The sequence below is a fragment of the Nicotiana tabacum genome, chromosome 17 (genome assembly GCF_000715075.1).
Source record: "Nicotiana tabacum cultivar K326 chromosome 17, ASM71507v2, whole genome shotgun sequence".
NCBI lineage: Eukaryota > Viridiplantae > Streptophyta > Magnoliopsida > Solanales > Solanaceae > Nicotiana > Nicotiana tabacum.
Window position 1 is genome coordinate 136196111 of NC_134096.1, and position 8109 is coordinate 136204219.

Here is an 8109-nt window from a genome sequence, read left to right on the forward strand (position 1 = left end):
GAGCCTAACCTCGACGAAGTAGTGACGAGGCTATGACAAGACACCCACATAATAAACCTGTGCAGATAACAGTATATGTACAAGAAAATAACAGTAACAGCTAAACATGTACTATTGGGAGGGGGAACATGCTAAAGGGGCACATGATATAGGAGATACAGCGAAAATGATAACCAGAAAAGTCTACATGCTTTTAACCAGTGAAAAAATAAATAAACACAATGAAGAAAATTGCACGGCATCACCCTTCGTGCTTTTACTCTCGGCCTCACAATATAAATCAATAGATACAGCACGACTTCACCCTTCATGCATTAACTCTCACAATATGGCATGGTATCACCCTTCGTACATTAACATTCACAATATGGCACGGCATCACCCTTCGTGTATTAGCACTCACAATATGGCACAGCATCACCCTTCGTGTATTAACACTCACAATATGGCACGGCATCACCCTTCGTGCATTAACACTCTCCCTTACCATAATGCAATGAACAAATAACAACAGGGAGATAGAATAACAAGTACAAGCCTTACTTCAATATTTGGTTCTACAATATCAACCTCAACTTCGGAATCAATACTCAATTATCACTAGAAGATCCGTAAACATGATAAGAACGATCAATTTAACAATACTAATCTAAACATTGATAACATGAACAAAGGAAGCTATAATTGCAAGAAACCAAGCCCCGCTCGCATGCTTTAACCCGACTACAATGCGTAAGTACTCGTCACCTCACTTATAAGTTGTTCCCCAATATTTAAACATGTAGCAAATAGACAAGCAAGTCATATTCTCTCAAGTCAAGGTTAGACACAACACTTACCTCGCTCCAAAGGCCACTCAATGCTCAATTACCGCTTTTCCTCTAGAATCAACCTCCAAATCATTCGTATCTATCCACAAATGACTCAATAATATCAAATATTGCTAAAAAAATCAATTACAATGCATAAATTTAGATTCCCTAAACTTTCTCCCAAAAAGTCAAAAATTGACCCCGGGCCCGCTTGGTCAAAACCCGAGGTTCGGACCAAAATTCATTTACCCGTTCACCCCCGAGCCCGATTATATAATTAGTTTTGGAATCCGACCCTAAATTGAGGTCTAAATCCCTAATTTGCAAAAAAAACCCAATTCTTCCTAAATCCCTAGTTTTCTACCATGAAAGAACAAAGATTAGGGATATGAATTTAATGGTTGATGATAGAAATGGAAGAAAATAAGTTAAAGGGTACAAACCTATGAATTGATGTTGAGTTTTCCTTTCAAAATCGCACCTAGGCCGAGATCTAATGGAGAGTTTATGAAAAAATGGGTAAAATCCTGTTTTGGTTCTGTTTTAAGGTCTGGGTGCCAGGCCTTCTTCGCGTTCGCGAAGGGCCTGCAGCGTTCGCGAAGTGCAGCAGCTTGAATGGCTTTCACATTCGTGAAGGATTGCACGCGTTCGTGATGGTCTATCCCCACTGGCCATCGCCTTCGCGAGACTCGTTTTGTGTTCGCGTAGAACAGCCCACTGATCCCCAGCCCACCTCCAATAGCATTCGCGTGTTGCCTGTCGCGTTCGCGAAGAGCAGACCCCCAATGCTCCGCGTTTGCGACCATGGCCTCGCATTCGCGTAGAACAAACCATCCCCCAGCCCAACTCACACTTCGCGTTCGCGAGAGTACCTTCACGAACGCAAAGAAGAAACCAGAAGGCACTTAAAACTGCAGAAAAACCGGATTTCTAAGTTTCAAAACACCCGTAGCCTATCCGAAACTCATCCGAGCCCTCGGAGCTCCAAACCAAACATGCACACAAGTCCTAAAACATCATATGAACTTGCTCGCGTGATCAAATCACCAAAATAACACCTAGAACTACGAATCGAACACCAAATCCAATGAAAATTTCAAGAAAACTTTAAAACTTCTATTTTCACAACCGAACGTCCGAATCACATCAAATGAACTTCGTTTCTCACCAAATTCGACAGACAAGTCATAAATATTATAGTGGACCTGTATCGGACTCCGGAACCAAAATATGGACCCGGTATCAACAAAAGCAAACATTAGTAAATTCTAAAAATTATTAAACTTTCAACTTTTAATTTTTCATCAAAATTCCATATCTCGAGCTAGCAACCTCGGAATTCGATTTCGGGCATACGTCGAGGTCCCAAATTACGATACGGACCTAACGGGACCGTTAAAATATGGATCTGGGTCCGTTTACTTAAAACATTGATCAAAGTCAACCCAAATAATTTTCAAAGCAATATTTCATATTTTTCACAGTTTTTAACATAAAAGCTTTCCAAAAATACGCCCCGACCATGCACGCAACTCGAAGAGGGTAAAAATGAGATTTTTAAGGCTTCAAATCACATAATTAGGTTTTAAAACATAAGATGACTTATTAGATCAGCACATTCTCCACCTCTAAAATAACCGTTCGTCCTCGAACGGACATAGAATAGTACCTGAGCTGGTGAAAAGATGTGGATAACTACTCTGCATATCTGACTCGGACTCCCAAGTAGATGCCTCAATGGGCTGACCTCTTCACTGCACTCAAACTGAAGAATAACTCTTAGACCTCAGTTATCGAACCTGCCGGGCTAGAATAGCCACCGGCTCTTCCTCGTAAGTCAAATCCTTGTCCAACTGGACAGAGCTGAAATCTAATACATGGGACGGATCGTCATGGTACTTCTGGAGCATGGACACATGGAATACTGGATGAACATATGCTAAACTAGGTGGCAATGCGAGCTTGTAAGCCACCTCGCCCACTCTCTCCAAAATCTCAAAGGGCCCGATATACCTAAGGCTTAACTTGCCATTCTTTTCGAATCTCATTACACCCTTCATGGGTGATACCCAAAGCAACACTCTCTCTCCGACCATGAATGCAACATCACGAACTATACGGTCGGCATAACTCTTCTGCCTGGACTGAGTTGTGCGAAGTCAATCCTGAATAATCTTGACCTTATCCAAGGCATCCTGTACTAGATCTGTACCCAACAATCGAGCCTCCCCCGGCTCGAACCACCCAACTGGTGACCGATATCGCCTACCATATAATGCCTCATAGGGAGCTATCTGAATGCTCGATTGGTAGATGTTGTTGTAGGCGAACTCTGCAAGGGGCAAGAACTGACCCCACGATCCTCCAAAGTCCATAACATATGCGCGGAGCATATCCTCCAAGATATGAATAGTACGCTTGGACTGTCCGTCCGTCTGAGGATTAAACGTTGTGCTCAACTCAACCCACGTACCCAACTCACGATGTACTGCCCTTCAGAAGTGCGAGGTGAACTGCGTACCTCGATCAGAAATGATAGGCACGGGCGCACCGTGAAGACGGACGATCTCGCGGATGTAAATATCTGCCAACCGCTCCGAAGAATAGGTAACTGGCATAGGAATGAAATACGCTTACTTAGTCAGCCTGTCCACAATGACCCAAACTGCGTCGAACTTCCTCTGAGTCCGTGGGAGTTCAACAACGAAATCCATAGTAATATATTCCCACTTCCACTCAGGAATCTCTATCTTCTGTAGCAAACCACCAGGTCTCCGATGCTCATACTTTACTTGCTGACAATTTAGACACCGAGCTACATAAGCAACTATGTCCTTCTTCATCCTCCTCCACCAATAATGTTGCCGCAAGTCCTGATACATCTTGGCGGCGCCCGGATGAATAGAATACCGGGAACTGTGAGCCTCCTTAAGAATCATCTCACGAATTCCATCCACATTAGGCACACAAACACGACCCTGCATCCTCAAAAATTTGTTATCTCCAATAGTAACCTGCTTGGCACCATCGTGCCGCACTGGTAGCTATTATTATAAGCAAACTCCGCAAGTGGCAAGAACTGATCCCAAGAACCTCCAAAGTCTATAACACAAGAGCGAAGCATATCTGCCAATATCTGAATGGTGCGCTCTGACTGTCCATCTGTCTGTGGATGAAATGTTGTGCTCAACTCAACCCGCGTGCCTAACTCACATTGTACAACCCTCCAGAAGTGTGAGGTAAATTGCGTACCTCGATCTGAAATAATAAACACGGGCACACCGTGAAGGCGGACAATCTCACGAATGTAAATTTCGGCTAACCGCTCTGAAGAATAGGTAACTGCCACTGGTATGAAATGTGCTGACTTGGTCAACCTATCCACAATGACCCAAACTACGTCAAATTTTCTCTGAGTCCGTGGGATCCCAATAACAAAATCTATAGTGATACGCTCCCACTTCCACTCGAAAATTTCTAACTTCTGAAGCAAACCACCTGGTCTCTGATGCTCATACTTGACTTGCTGACAATTTAGACACTGAGCTAAATATGCAACTACATCCTTCTTCATTCTACTCCCCCAATAATGTTGCCGCAAATCTTGATACATTTTGGCGGCACCTGGATGAATAGAATATCTGAAACTGTGGGCCTCTTCTAGAATTAATTCACGAAGCCCATCCACATTAGGCACACAAATACGACCCTGCATTCGTAGAACTCCATCTTCCCCCACAAAAGCATGTTTGGCATCACCGTGCCGCACTGTGTCCTTAAGGACAGGTAAATGAGGATCATCATACTGTCGTTCTCTGATGTGCTCATATAAAGAAGACCGAGCAATTGTGCAAGCTAGAACCTAACTATGTTCCGAAACATCTAACCTCACAAACTGATTAGCCAAAGTCTGGACATCTATAGCTAATGGTCTCTCACCAACCGGAATATAAGCAAGGTTGCCCATACTCACAGCCTTTCTACTCAAAGCATCGGCCACCACATTAGCCTTTCCGGGGTGATACAAAATGGTGATATCATAGTCTTTCAACAACTCCAACCATCTTCTCTGCCTCAAATTAAGATCTTTTTGTTTGAACAGATATTGAAGGCTACGATGATCAGTAAATACCTCACACGAGACACCGTAGAGGTAATGCCTCCAAATCTTCAGCGCATGAACAATGGCTGCCAATTCTAAGTCATGAACAGGATAATTCTTCTCGTGAACTTTCAATTGCCGCGACGCATATGCAATTACCTTGCCATCTTGCATTAATACTGCACCAAGCCCAATGTGAGATACGTCACAATATACCATATACGATCCTGAACTTGTGGGTAATACCAACACTGGCGCCGTAGTCAAAGCGGTCTTGAGCTTATGAAAGCTCAACTCACACTCATCTGACCATCTGAATGGGGCACCTTTCTGGGTCAGTTTGGTCAATGGGCTTTCTATAGATAAAAACCCTTCCACGAACCGACGATAATAACCTGCCAAACCCAGGAAACTCTGGATCTCTGTGACTGAAGTAGGTCTAGGCCAATTTTGAATAGCCTCAATCTTCTTAGGATCCACCTTTATGCCTTCTGCCAATACAACATGCCCCAAAAAGGCGAATGAGTTTAACCAAAACTCGCATTTTGAAAATTTAGCATATAATTGATTAATCTTCAAAGTCTGCAGCACACTCCGAAGATGTTGCTCATGCTCTTCTCGACTGATGGAGCAAATCAAGATATCATCAATGAATACAACCACAAAAGAATCAAAATAGGGCTTGAATACTCGATTTATCAAATCCATAAATGCTGCTGGGGCATTTGTCAACCCAAATGACATCACTAGGAATTCGTAATGCCTGTACCGAGTCCGAAAAGTTGTCTTAGGGACATAAGATGTCCTAATCTTCAACTGATGGTAACTAGACCTCAAGTCAATTTTTGAAAACACCTTGGCACCCTGAAGCTGATCGAATAAGTCATCAATTCTTGGTAGTGAATACTTGTTCTTGATAGTAGCCTTGTTCAACTGCCGATAATCTATACATATTCGCATTGAACCATCTTTTTTCTTTACACATAACACGGATGCACCCCAGGGCGAGACACTGGGTCTAATGAATCCCTGATCAAGCAAGTCTTGTAACTGCTCCTTCAATTCTTTGAACTCTGGTGGGGTCATACAGTATGGTGGGATAGAAATGGGCTGAGTGTCCGAAGCTAAATCAATAAAGAAATTAATATCTCTGTCGGGTGGCATCCCCGAAGAATCTGCAGGGAATACTTCTAGAAATGCACGAACAACTGGTACTGAGTCCATAGAAGGAACATCCGTATTAGGATCGCGAATATAAGCCAAATAGGCTAGACACCCTTTCTCGACCATACGTCGAGCCTTCATATAAGAAATAACTTTGCTGGTAGAATGATCAGAAGTTCCTTTCCACTCTAACCGAGGTAACCTCGGCATGGCTAGGGTCACCGTCTTGGCATGACAATCCAATATAGCATGATAAGGTGACAACCAATCCATACCCAAGATGACATCAAAATCTACCATATCAAGAAGTAGAAGATCCACACTAGTCTCAAGACTACCAATAGTAATCAAACATGAATGATAGACATGGTCTACTATAATAGAGTCTCCCACTGGTGTAGATACACACACAGAAGCACTCAGAGAATCACGAGGCACAACTAAATACGAAGCAAAATAGGAGGACACATAGGAATAAGTAGATCCTCAATCAAATAGAACTGAAGCATCTCTATGGCAAACTGGAATAATACCTGTGATCACGACATCGGATGACTCAGCCTCAGGCCTAGCTGGAAAAGCATAAAATCGGGGTTGGGCCCCACCACTCTGAACTGCGTCTCTGGGACGGTCTCTAACTGGCTGGCCTCCACCTCTAACGGCCTGACCTCCACCTCTAATGGCCTAACCTCCACCTCTAGCTTCCTGACCCCTACCTCTAGTTGGATGAGCAGGCGGTGAAGCAACCGGTACCGGTATGATGGCACGAGAATCCTGTCAAGATCTGTTACTCAACAACCTACGGCAATACCTCCTAATGTGACCAATGTTCACACATTCATAACACCCATCCTGATGCAGTGGCTACTGAAGCTGAAGCTGACCCGAACGGGCCAGATAACCGTTATAGTGACTCTGGAGTGGTGGTGCACTGATAGGAGATGAATGTGCACTAAATGTTGGCTACCCAGAGTAAGGCATAATAGGATTGTGACTCACTGAAGGACCGGGAGATGCCTGAAGTGCTGAATGAAACGGTCTGGGAGGATGACCCCTACCAAAATTACCCCTGCCTCCAGACGAGGCACCACTGAAACCACCAAACTGACGAGGCCTCTTATCAGACCTCTGCCATCTCTCCTATGCAAGAACCATTTCGATCATCCTCGCGACATTAGCAGCCGCCTGAAAGGAAATTTCACTTTTGGTCTCCTTGGCCATCTGAAGCCTAATAGTGTGAGTGGGTCCCTCAATAAACCTCCTCACTCTCTCTCCCTCGGTAGGTAGTAAAAGGAGAGAATGACGGGCTAAATCCACAAAAAGGGACTCATACTGAGTAACAGTCATACTGCACTGTTGTAGACGCTCAAATTGCTTGCGGTAATCCTCTCTTAATGTGATAGGGAGGAATTTCTCTAGAAATAGCCGTGAAAACTGCTCCCAGGTCAATGCAGGCGATCCAACTGGTCTGGTCAATGTATAATCTCTCCACCACCTCTTGGCAGAACCCGTCATATGAAATACAGCAAAATCGACCCCATTGGTTTCAACTATACCCATGTTTCGTAGCACCTCATGGTAGCGGTAGGGCTGGGCATATATCGGGTAAAACCGATAACCCGAACCATTAATTATTTATTGGGTTATCGATATTAGGTTATTGGGTTAACGGTTTAGAATTTTTTTACTATTGGGTTATCGGTTCGGGCCTCAGTTTGGCAATTCTGTTATTGGGTTAACCGATAACCCAATAAGGATTAACAAAATTACTACTTTACCCTTAAGTATATACATGTGCAGATATGCTAGGGCTTCATTCTTTCCTATTCTTTCTCAGCCTTAACTGTCAACCGCATTCTTCAGAGTTCAGACTCTTCACTCTTCAGTTGCTTCACAGTTCACATTTTTCAACCGCATTCCTCAGCTTCATCTTCATTCTTCGTGTAAGTTTTTAGTTGCTTCATCTTCATCTTCAGTTGCTTACTTGCCTTCATCTTCATCTTCAGTTGATTCAATCGTTTATTGATTTCT